This window comes from Neomonachus schauinslandi, chromosome 7 (genome assembly GCF_002201575.2).
Source record: "Neomonachus schauinslandi chromosome 7, ASM220157v2, whole genome shotgun sequence".
Taxonomy (NCBI): Eukaryota; Metazoa; Chordata; class Mammalia; order Carnivora; family Phocidae; genus Neomonachus; species Neomonachus schauinslandi.
In genome coordinates, this window is record NC_058409.1 from 114,113,226 (window position 1) to 114,126,715 (window position 13,490).

The window sequence follows — 13,490 nt, forward strand, 5'->3', positions numbered from 1 at the left end:
AAATAAATAAATAAATAAATAAATAAATAAATAAATAAATAAATAAAATAAAAAACCTAAATGTCCCAGATTATTCTCCATAATGTGGATGGAGCCTGGGAGCAGCTTCAACAACCCAAATTAGTCTGTTACAGAGTCATCACAAGCATGCCTTGCTTTTAAGCCAAAAAAAAAAAAAATTGAAACAGCAAAACAAAAACTAGTATTAATCACTTTTCTGACAACACACAGTTACTCAAACGAAGGAGTACTGAGAGGCGGATGGGGATCATACCTACGGGCCTCGTCTCACACGAGCGCATGTAGGTAGGTGCAGGACATCTGTCATTATTGCAAAAACGAATTTTAATCTTTAATCTTTAGTTTGATTTAACATTGCCTTTAGAACACTGCTGACACCAGCTGTGCAGAAAGGGCTCTGGGAGACGTTCACAGCAGCACGCAGGTACCTACGGCTCTTCCACGGTTCTGGAGCCTCCAGGGCAGCCAATACTGCTCCATCAAATACATTCTTTAGGCCTTTCCGTGTGAGTGCAGAACAGTCCACATACTCGACTGCCTTCAGGTCACGGGCCAGCTTTTCAGCAGTCTCTGCGGTGATAGGCTCCTGTTTGTTCTTGGCAAGTTTCTCAATTGTAGAGGGGTCATCTCCGAGATCAGTTGAGTCCCACCAAGCAAGAAAGGAGTCTTTGGACAATGGTGAGTTATCTCTGGCACCCACTTTTCCTTCACATTTTCATATGAGGATGGGGAAAAACAAACTGGAAATACATCTGTTTGTGCAGAGCTCAGTGGTCGTCATCTGTCAGAATCCTCTTGCCCTGCACTATCACAAAGTCCAAGAGTATATGGCTCTCCACCAATCCTGTGACTGCATAGTTGTCAAAAACAGTAGGCTAATACTCAAATGGAAATCTGTTTGTTGTGTGGGATATCAGGAGACATGTTTTACCAACAGCACCATTGCCCACAACAACACATTTAATTGTCTGTATTGCTGAAACAGTTTTGTATCCACTTTAAATATTTCAAATTCAATGATGTCATCAGGTGCTCCACCAGGACATTGGTGGGACCACGCAGGGTCCCCTCGGCTCTCGTGTTGTTAATCTGAAACGTCCATGTGTGCATTGTAGGGCAAATAATTTAGTATAAAACAGTCTCATTTTAATATTCCTGATGTCATTGAGAACTGGGATTTGGGGGAAAGCTAGGGAAAAAGAGATACCCTGTGGTTCTGGCTTTGAATTAAAAGTATCAGTATAAATTTGTGATATGATGGTACCTTAAAAAAGAAAATCTCCTTTAGCTCTTTGTATTGAAGAGGCTCAGAAACATTGCATAAATAGCAATGAGAACCACTAGTATCTAGACTGCAGTCTTAAAATATGGTTTCCTACTAAAGAGCTCTTTGGAGGACTAACTAACTGACTGTAGGTTTGGGGCAGGAAATGTATGTGGTGTATGTGATGATGCTGGGACATCTTGTCTTATCAAATAATAAATAATATTTTAAATACTATTAGGGTTATGTTAAAACAACTCAGGAGCCAAATTGAACAGGTTCCCACCAAGCAAAGAGAAAATAATCTGAGCATCAAAAACAGTAACATTGCAATGGACTAGAATACCCCATACATGTTTAAATTCATATTAATAGCAAGCGAGATAATTACTCTAATAATTGAATTCCATTACATGATGCTAATGAACAAATTCATCATTTTGAAAACTGATAAATAAGGGAAAGGATCATGTATCTTGCCTTTCCTATTTAAACTGTACCACTTTTTATGAAACTAGTAGATGAGAGAAAATGTCTCTACAGAAGTATTCCAGCAAGTTAATGAAGGTAAGATAGAATATCATCATTTTGCAGTCTATATTAAATAAATGGCTCTAGGCATGGATTATCAGTGGTTGCTAACACCTCAATAAGAGAGACACATAGATATTATATGCTCCTAATGAAAGAACACACCTAGAAAATGGCTTGCAAAAAAAACAAAACAAACAACAACAACAAAACAAAACAAAACTCTGGAACCTAAATCTTATTAAACCTCTAGATCCAAATATCTATAAATGATTAGAAAATATGTTACATGATACCACAGGAATGTAATCAGTAAAATGCAGGGTGAGGGAAACTGTAGAACAATCTAGTTTCTTGAAGAAAACTAAACTAAAAGAGAGAGAGAGAGAGAAATAGAGAGGAAACACATAGATTGAAGGAGACATATCAACCAATCATAATGTGTAGACCTAGTCAAAACTCTGATTCAAACAATCTGTAAAAATTTATATGCATACACACATTTATGAAATAGTAAAAAATCGAATGCAACTGGCTATTTCATGATATTTAAAAATTACTGGTTGGGATGCATGGGTGGCTCAGTTGGTTAAGCATCTGCCTTCGGCTCAGGTCATGATCCCAGGGTCCGGGGATCAAATCCTGCTTGGCGGGGAGCCTGCTTCTCCCACTGCCTGCTGTTCCCCCTGCTTGTGGGCATGCTCTTTCTCTCTCTCTCTCTGACAAATAAATAAATAAATAATCTTTAAAAATTATGTTTTTTTTTAAAGATGTATTCATTTCTTTGTGGTGAGAGAGGGAGAGAATATCCAGGAGACTCCCCACTGAGTGCAGAGTCTGATAAGGGGCTCGATCTCAGGACCCTGTGATGATGATCTAAGCTAAAACTGAGTCGGATGCTCAACTGACTGAGCCACACGGATGCCCCTAAAAACTTACTGGTTTTTTTAAGTGTTTTAAGAGTATTATGGCACTTTTACATCCTTACTTAGAGATACATACTGAAATGCTATAAATGAAATTTTGAGGGAGACAAGATGGCAGAAGAGTAGGGGACCTCATTTAATCTGATCTCTTGAATTTAGCTAGATAACTATCAAATCATCCTGAACACCTATGAATTCAACCTGAGATGTAAGAAAAGAATTGCTGGAATTCTATAAATAGAAAAGCACCACTTTTTGCAAGGTAGGAGGTATGGAGAAGTGAATCCAAGGGGATATATAGAAAGATAAACAGCAGGGGGAGGGAGCCTCTGTAAGCCGGCTACGGGAAAGTGATATAGTCCCAGAGTGCAAAATCTGAACCTTTAGAAATCTGAAATGTTATAGATGAAATTTTATAATGTATAAGATTTTTTCAAAATCATATAGAAGGTGAGAAAACTGGTAGAGATACAAAGGAAATACAACTGGTACAGTTATTGAAACTGGGTGGTGGGTGCATGGGTGTTCACTATAGTGTTCTGCTTACTTTTATATATATTTAAAGTTTTCCATAATACTACAATGGAATATTACTCAGCCATGAAGAAGAATGAGAGCTTGCCATTTGCAACAACATGGATGGATCTAGAAAGTATTACGCTAAGGGAAATAAGTCAGACAGAGAAAGATATATGATTTCCCTCATATGTGGAATTTAAGAAACAAAACAAAGAAAAAAAAAAAACAAAAAAAAGAGACAAATAAAAAAACAGACTCTTTAATACAGAAAACAAACTGGTGGTTACCAGAGGGGAGTAGATGCAGGGGGATGGGTGAAATAGATAAAAGGGATTAAGAGTACACTTACTGTGATGAGCATTAAGTGTACTCTTATAGTGATGTTAAATCACTATATTATACTCCAGAAACTAATATAACACTGTATGTTCATTATACTTCAATTTTTTTAAATTCCATAATAAAAAGTAAAAAATATATATATTGATACATAGGCCCCATGCTCAGAGATTCTAGTTTAATTGGCCTGGGGCTTACGTGTGAAAGAAAGAGAGAAAAGGAAAGAAGGAAGGGAGAAAGGGAGGGAGATAAGGTGGGAGGGAGGATGAGCCACGTCTCTGCTTGATCTTAATGTGTGTGCAGCCTGGGCTAAGAACCACTTGTCTACCCTCCAGCCATTCCATAATTTCCAGTTACTCAGCCATGTCTGTTTCTCAGTGGTTCTATCCGAATGAACTGGGATCCACGTTAAACATGCTGACTCCTGGGCCTCATCCCAGAGGGACTTTCGGGAGGGTAAGGGGGGCTTGGGAGTATGTGATTCTGCTATAAACCTATGGCGAAATGCACATCAGAGGGGGACTTCTCATTGTTCCCTGTACACAGCCCTCACACTATCATTCATGTTTTTGTTCATTTTATTCCTTCCTTCTTCCACCTGAAATGTCTTCCATTTATCTTTATCCAAATCATACCTGCTCGATAACCAAGTTCAAAAATCACCCATCCGTGAAGCCTAATCCCTTCAGCTGAAGGGATTCTTCCTCCTGTGAACTCAGTTTTTCACCCTTCCACGGGTTTATATCTGTTTATATATAATGTTTCAGCTCCCTTACTCAACAATAAACTGCCGTAGGTCAAAAAGCCTTTTTTACATATCTTTATAATTTCACAGAATTTAGACATACTTAAGAGTTCAATAAGCCTATGCTAAATCGATGAAGTAATGAAAACATAACAGCTGAGAGTGTCCAGGATACTTACCCAGTAAGCTCTCTTAAGAACTAGTTAACTTCCCCATTCCACCCTCAGTATGCCAAGAAGCTTCTCTAGGAAAGGTGGTACTGGGAGGAAGGCAGCTCAAGATAAATGGCTATCAGCATTTCTCAAGAATCAGCCAAATAAGCTATAAAATCTTAACTACTATCTAAATCAAAAATGCCATGCTTACCATTTTTACAAGCTAAAGAGATTGGTTTAAAGGAAAATATTCCGAAGTACTATTTTACATATAATAACCGTGTCCAAAAAGTGTTGACTATCCTGAGAGGCCACGTTTTATAAAAATGTAAATAAATATGCTTTTATGGATAAATATGCTTCAGTTTTATGAGTCTTCTAAAGAAAAGGGGTATGTTTTCCTTCAAGTTGCTGAAGGAAAGGGGAAAAAAAAAACCTTTCAAACTTTGACTGGGAGGCTTATCTTTATAAATTAATGCATGGCGCTCATTGAGTGCCTGCTGTGCTCAGCAGCTGATCTGATTCTCTCACTCAGTCTTCCATGAGTTAGGATTATCCACAGCTTGTCAAGGAGAACAGTGAGACCCGGAGAGGTCGGCTAACTGCCCAGGTCACTCAACTGGCAGAAAGGGGATTCAAGCCCCCATGGGCTTGATTCTTTCTTGCTGTAGACCTTTGTTTTCTTGGAACTTTCCCGTCTTTTGGGAGGAAAACCACACATGGCCAGGGAAGGGAGTGGGAAAAAGAAGGGAGGGTGGATTAGAGGATGAGAAACAAGATGGAGGGCTTTTCTGTCAAACAGATCTAGGTTCCCATCTTACCACCTTCTCTGTATTGGACTTCTCTGATCGTCAGTTTCCTTCTCTGTAATAACATGAACCATTTGGAGCTGTTGGGAGGACTGTATAAAGTGATACATATGAGGATCCTGGCTCAATAAATGGAAGGTATTGGTAAAAACAACTGGTGTGGTCAACTTTAGTCTTATCCTGAACAGGGTGTTCTTGTAGATTTCCCTTTACTGGGTTATCAACTATTTCAGTGAAATGAACTGACTGACTTTTCACCCTACACAGATTTTGCTGAAATCACTATCTAATTTGTTATTGTTCTTTGGGGAGTTTTCTTGTCAAATATCTTAAAGCATTATATATGTATGTACGTATACACACACACACATATAATATTCAAACTGTTGCAGATCTTTGTCGAATCCCAAACCCACCAGCTAAGCGGCTCTCAACTACCTCACCTCCCATGATCTGTCATATAAGCAGAAGCTCCACTCTGTGCACAAATCTTGCCCAAAGGGATGAGACCCAGGAAGGGTCAATGCAGCCTCTACAGCAGCCTTTCTGCATCTTGTTTTACATTACCCAGGCATAATGATCATTATTTTTTCCTAGAGCAATCCTTTCTAAAGGCTCAGACCTGACAGAAGGGAATGGGCTAGGGAGGACCCTGGGACATGCAGGATGACATTTTTCCCTATTTCCCTCTCCCTAATTAGATTGGTTTTATCCTAAACCAATGGGTAGACGTTGATCTCTTAGGATACCCAAGTTAGAAAATATATGTATATATATATTTTTTTTTTTCTGGAATCATTTTGTATCATCCATCCAGAAGGTAAATAGGGATTTTATTTTATTTTTCTTTAGGATTTATTTATTTATTTGACAGAGAGAGAGAGAGAGCACAAGCAGGGAGAGCAGCAGAGGGAGAGGGAGAATCAGACTCCCCACTGAGCAAGGAGCCTGATTCGGGACTCGATCCCAGGACCCTGGGATCATGACCTGAGCCGAAGGCAGACACTCAACCCACTGAGTCACTCAGGTGAAATAGGGATTTTTATGGAGTGTCTGATTCCATGGTTAAATCTGAGGTGACCCAATACTTAGAGATGCAAATTCTTCTGCCTTCAAACTCGTGTGAAGCTTGAGCGATTGAGACAGTAGTGAAGGGTACCGAAAGAGATTAAACACCACTGATGAATTATCTTTTTATTGACCAATTATAGCCACAGATATTATTTATGGAAAAATGTTTATAATCTCTACATTGCTTGTGAGAAACATAAATTACTAACCAATATAATCATTTCATAATTGTGTACAATCTTTAGTCCTCAAAACAATTACACCTGAATTGAAGAAGAAAGTAATAAAATTGTCTATTTATAACTTAGAAATAACTTTATAAATATTTTGACAGAATGATCCAGATACCCATACTAATGAGCATACGTGTTTTTCCTAGCAAATAGTGTGGTTCTCATACCTCTACAATGCTGAGAATCTCTTGTTCTCTGGGGGAATATTTCACATACTAATTTATTCTCCCTTTATTCACAGAGAACTAAAATTGATGGAGCTACCCTTTTAATGTAGTACAAACATTTCTTAAAACTTAAGATCACATTTTTCTAAAAGATATGTTCAGATGTTTATACTTTTAATAATATGGCTATTTAAAACATAAACATAAAAAACATAAGACAAAATACAAGATTAAAAGTAGAATCTTGTTGTGGAACCAGCACCAAAAAAGGATTTTTATTGTTAAAATCTCCCTGAAAGCACTCTGCATTTATGAGATTAAGCTGTTGTGAAGTCTGTTTTATCTATCCCTGAAATTATTTTGTCAGTCTTTTTAACTATCTAAGTATTTTTTACAGTTAGAATTAAAAACCCAAACCTATCATTAGTATTCTTATAAATCCTTAGTAGAAAATCTGTTTACCAAGGAAAAGAAACAGAAAATTTCTTCTTAAGCAGGGGATGCGCTATAACCAGAAACAAAGCATGAATGATGTAAATTACACACTTTTCCAAATTTTTATTTTCTCTCTTAGAATGATAGAGAAGACAAATTATAGCCAAATATGCAAGGAAAGCTTGGTCATGTTTCCAGTACAAGGGATTAAGCTTTCTTCAGTGCTCCTGTACCATTCTACACTGGTTGCTGAGTGGCATTAGCATAATCCTGAATTATTAAGAAAATTAGAGGTCAGATTTACTTTACAGGAGAATTCGACCTCTCTGAATCAGGACTGAGAGGGTCGTAGCATTCCAGATGTGAGCCTGGTGGTAGGTGTAAAGTGCACCACATGGAGAGAATGTGCACAGTAAGGAAAAAGACAAATTACCCAGAGCTATTACTGTCATTAGTTCCATCAGCCTGGGAAGCCCTCCCACCGCATTTTCAGAGCAGTGTGTGGAGAGGGCCTGGGGCTTATCACATCTCGCAGGGGGTCGTCTTCTGCCGGGCATAGTCACATAGCTTGACATTTCAGTTAAAAAAAAAAAAAAGTCTGGGCCTTCATCCTCCATGCAGGCTTCTGTCTCTCAGCTCTACAACCAGTAGCTAAAATAAAGGGAGCCAGCCCACTGAAGGCTGCAATCATTTATCTGATGGCAGAATTGCTAGCCTTTCTAGAGGTGCACACTGTTCTTTCACAGAATCAGTTTTAAGCCAGGGACAATAAGCCTGGGGAACTATATTGTACCAGGGGCTCCTCTGGGGGTTGTTTCATTAACCTTTTGAATATTTTGCCATAATTAAAAGGTTAGGAAGCTATGCCATGAGAAATGCGATGAAATAACAGAACATACACAATAATGTTAGATGGACTATTACATTTAGACTGTACAATGGTAACCAATGAGAAGGGCGTAAGGGACCAGTTGATGTAACAAAGCCTTTTTCCCAGATGTTTTTGATTCTGGAAGTACACATGGATAATACTTATTATGAGATATTAAGCAAAAGAGCAGAATACAATATATACTTAGGCGTATTATATACACAACATATATACACATAATAATCATAACTAGGTAAGAATTTGTGCTTGTGGCGAGTTGTATGCAAAAGAGAAATGGGTTGGGCTAGGGTGGTATGATTTTTTTAATTGTCTTTTAATTATTTGTTAAATCCTTTTAATGGTGCATATTCTCCTCAGTTAAAAGAAGCCATAGGAGCAAAACATATACAAACATTTGCATGAAGGAAATAGGAACAACAGAAAGGAAAACAGATGTAAAAATATAAAGCATCTTCCACCTTGCCTAAAATCAAGAAAAAGCATAAAGACTCGGCACCCATCTCAACAGGGAACAAAGAAAAAGATGCACAGAACCAAGTAAGTTTATCCAAGAGAATAATACTTTCTTACACCCTTCATAATAATAATAATGGTAATGCCACATACAGAGTTTTTTACATAGTAGGCAAACATCAAACTAGCCCAACAACCCTTTCTTAAACACATGAAAAAGTGGTTCAGAGAAATTAAGTAACATGCCCAAGGTCAAAGAGCAAGTATTAATATCCAAGACTGCTTGACTCCAATAAATTACAGCATTCTCTCTCTGTCTCTCCACCTCTCCAACCCGATGTCTGTCTCTCTGTTTGTCTCTCTCTCATTATTTTATTAAATTCCAGGCCTCATTCTGAAACAGCCCTATTTTCTGTTTCTTCCTTGCCTTCAGCCCTTAATAAAGCAGTGCAGTTCTCATCTGACTTTGGCAGGTCTGATAGTCACTCATACTTTAATGTATATATAGTAAATAAATATTTGAGTACCTATTCTGCATTGTGCTGGTTCTGGGGTTACAAAGCTGAAAAAAATATATACTCTGGGCAACCAAAGGCAAGTGGGGGATACAAGCATGCAAGCAGGCAAAGGCACACAGCTGGGGCACATGACCTCGGCTTCTTGAGGAACTGGCATCTGAACTGAGAAACCAAAGGCTGAGTTGGGATTGGGCAGATGGATGGTGCATCATAGGAAATAATCCCTGTAGAGGGCCAAGGGGAGATAATCAAAAGAAGACAAAAACAAGACAAAACAAACATGGTACATTCCAGAAATTGAAAGTGACCCATAGAACTGGACTTAGAGAGCCAATGATAACCACACATTGTTGTACCTACAAGTCTTATTTTCTGAAGACCTGAAGGGTTTGCTTTTCAAGGAAAAAAATGATTCATGATGTCAAAAAGCAACACTTAAAACTTTTTAGGTTTTCCTTGATTGCGTATCAATAATAAAAATGGCTTTGTGAATAAACACATCAGAATTAAGTGTTATAAACGCAATTAATTTAAATATAATTGTGTCTCTAGCCACATATTCTGAGTCATTGGGCAACTTCTCTTGACTGGAGATTACTTTCCTTTTCTGCAAAATGGGATACACTTATCTTACATGTTTGTAGATGAGAAAGAGAAACAATATAAGGCTAGCACCTAGTCTGGTGCCTGGTACATAGAAGACAACTATTAAATGGTAGTTACAGTAGAAGAGTTTAGAGAGCCAAATGCCCGTAAGTCTCATTTTTGTGACAAGAAGAAGAAAGTGCCATTTTCTCATCAGCCTCACACTTGGTTCCTAGTCCTGACTGGCTGTTCAAATATAAGATTATTTCACTCATAGCAAACTTCAACCAGGTTAATGATTCTCAAGCCTTCCTGTCTTTCCCTACTTCCTATCGATTCCTATTTGATATAAGAATATGGGCTATGGATCAGTGGCTATAGGTCACAACAGAAGCCTTGATTCATTCAGGATACAGCCTCTGGGGACAGATAGGACATTACTAAACTAAGAAGAAGGTGTCACAAAAGATCTCATTTACTGCCTCTGTCATCCAGTCACCCATCTGGTTTATGCATGGCTTACTATAGCACTAATTAGTTCAATGCCAAGAGGTCTGGGGACTCTTGTAGAATTCTAACTTCATGAATTTATCCTGTGTTTTTTTTTTCAATTGTTAATTGCATTATGTCTTACAAAACCAAGACCTTCACTTAACTCTACAACTTTCCAAAACATGTTGCTTATGTATTCTTGCTATGCAATAGTGAGTGATTTCAGGCTGCCATTCTGATTTAGTGGGTGGTGGGGAAGGAAAGGATTCTCATTAAATCTCAAGTATAAAAATAGATTTATCATCATTAATTTTGAAGAAAAATGTTTTTTCTCTCTAGGAGAAAAACAATTTTCTGAAAACAAATGTAGCTTGGTTTGTTGTAGCATTTTTTTTCCCATGAAGACAATCAAGACTTTGTCTTTGAAAAAAGACAACCAGTGTCAGGTGATTGCAAATTAATCCAGCTATAAGAGGTAAATTATGTTTCCACTATTAATAGACTTTGTACATGATGTGCATTTTAGAAAGTACACAGGGTAAACACAAATGCTAATTTTTTCAGAAAAAAAATATAGATTAAATTGGAAAACATTTTATGTAACAATTCTGGATTCCACAAGGAATAGAGTAACTAAAACCTCTACAGTTATGGGGTGTCTTCGTTTTATTGCCTAATGCACTTTAACGTAATCCTAAAATTAGAGCCCGGGGGAAAAAAATGGAATCCCTATCATTCTGAGGGAAAAACAGCATTAAAGACATCACCATGACTAAACATTTTTAAAACAAAGTATTTCAACTATCTTCACCGAAGTCTTTTGCTTTGTCTAGTCGCACTTTTCCATACCACACCTTGTGCATTTACCCATCAGATGAGTGCTTCTTCCCTTTCTATTTCTTTTGTGTTGGCCCTCAAATCAAGTAAGCCTTTTTTCTTCTTCCTCGATTCATGGTTACCCTTACCAAAGATTTTATGTTTTATCCTCTTGGGTAGACTCTAAAGTATTGGGTGGGGGATAATTGATCTTCTAAAATTATTTTGAACTACAAATAATAACTAACCTCATGTGCTTGTGTTTGTTACTAGGTTTGGTTTTTATTTACTTGGGCTTGCAGTACAGGCAAGCCTACAGTTGTATATGCCCTATTATTTCACACAGAGCAAAGTAAAACTCAGAGGAACCATAAATTATCGGGAAGATTCCATTTCCAGAGAAGCAGATTATGGCAAATTTTATCACCGATTTTCTCTTGCCGTGGATGCCTTGGAGATGCAAAGCTGTATGCCACCTGTTTCTCCAGTGTTTTCAGAGTGGCCAAGCATCAGCTGGATGATGGCTCACAATCCAAAATGCAGGAGGATTTTGCTTCTTGCTACGTGAATTTCTAAGGCCCAACTGACTTCTTTACTTCCTGTCATTTTCACATGTGTTGCTTTTTTTCAGAGTCTTTTCAGCTGAGTTTTTAATAGTATGGTAATAGAGAGCCCAAGGAACATCACCTTCTGATGAAACACATATTTTAGCCTAGTGTCAACAAAACTAAGCAAATTGTTAACCTCTCAAATAGTTTTACAACATGCCAATAGACCTTTTTTCTCTTAGATTTTTGCCTAGTTTCTTATAATTACTGGATAATTACCTCTCCACACTCACTTTTTTCTGACAGCTTAGTTGTAGCCTCTGGGATTTTAACATCTAATTGATTTGTCCGCTTAGGTTGTGGATTCTTGAGTCTTGCTGAATTCAGCAAAGCCAGGCAACCAAAGGGGTTAAAAATATTTTGTAATTCTGTCCTCCAGAGCCTTTCTAAAAGGGTTAACAGAGGTGCCAGACTCTGGTACTTCTTCAGTCATTCTTCACAAATGTGGTAACTAGACTCAGTGAATACTTTGGCTATCAGAGTAGAGCTCTATAGAACCACTGCACTCAATAAATGTCCAATAACAATGGTGAGGAGTTAGATGAACTATATTTAAAGTATTTCCCCCCCCTAATTCCCCTCCTAAATCTGGCTTCCATCTTTGCCTCTTTATGGTATCCAATGATCTCAATTCAGCCAAGTTCAAAGGCATTTTCTCTGTCCTTATCTTCCTTGATCTTTCTGATGTATGGGGCACAGCTTTTCATACCTGCCCCTTTGAAGACTTCTGGCTTCAGTTCCTCAGACATTTCTATTGTCTTTTATTTTTCTTCATCACCATCCTGATCTCTTCACCTATTTCTCACATTTATAGGTCTTTTTTTCTTATACCTTCCCAGTCACTTTTCTTCCAACACATCTTTGATAATTACTATATTCATTGTGTCCTCTTGCTTTTTGTTTTTACTCTTCACAGATTCCTTTGTTTCACTGAGTTATATAGGTGAATAATGTACAGATACCCTCTAACACTGATCCATATCTTTTTGTACAGTCCCAGATACATCAAGGGCACATCAAAACTCAAATATGCAGTTTCAATATAGAATCAATGCAGTATATACAGATCTCATTTTCACTTTCTCAGGTGCTCACCACTTCTTCAAAAGTCAATTCTTCAGAGAAGTATTACTTAATTACTCTTCCTCAAATTCTCTGTGCCCTTTATCTGCTTGACTTTTCTTCCTAGCATCTGTCACTACTCTCTCTGTATTTATTTGCATGGCATTGGAAGGCAATCACAAAAATATAGGCTTCTTGAAGGCAAGAACTTTTTGCTTTGTTCACTGCTGAATAGCCAGCACGTAGAACAGTGCATGGCAAATAATAAGCACTAGATAAATATTTGAGTGAGTTAATGAATAAGTGAGTAAGGAAGTGAACACATGCATGATTTATTCAGAATCTGTCATTCTGGTTCAGAACCTTAGAGTTATCCTTGAGTTCTTACTATCTCAAAGCTCTACTCTATATTCTGTTGTATGAGGGTAAGGCTAAGCTAATGTAATAAATGGGGCCACTAAGAGTTCAGTGGCTTAAAGAAGGTAAAAATTTGTTTCTCAATTCGAATGTAGGCTGAATGCTTCAGGTGAGTAGGCAGCTGCATTCCCCAAAGTTATTTAGAACATTGGTTATTTCCATCATGTTGTTCCACCATACCCATAGGGCACTTTCATCATCTGCCCAATTAAAGCTGGACTTTCGTGGGTTCTAGCTAATGGGAAGGCAAAAGAGAACATAAAGGAAGCACATCCCCAAGGCTAGAATAACCTACATTATTTCTGCCTAGATTCTGTCGGCAAGGATGAGGTCATGTGCACCCACCCTCCAACCTGTAAAGGAACCTAGGCGACATGGCCAATCCATGTGCTTATGAAGAAATGGAAAACAAATGTTGATGGGCCACTGCCA

The 13,490-nt window shown here is 37.9% G+C and overlaps 1 pseudogene; it reads right to left on the reverse strand.

Moving 5' to 3' along the window:
* Window positions 1-352: 352 nt before the first annotated feature.
* LOC110585204 lies at window positions 353-12,328 on the reverse strand (annotated as a pseudogene).
* Window positions 12,329-13,490: the final 1,162 nt, after the last annotated feature.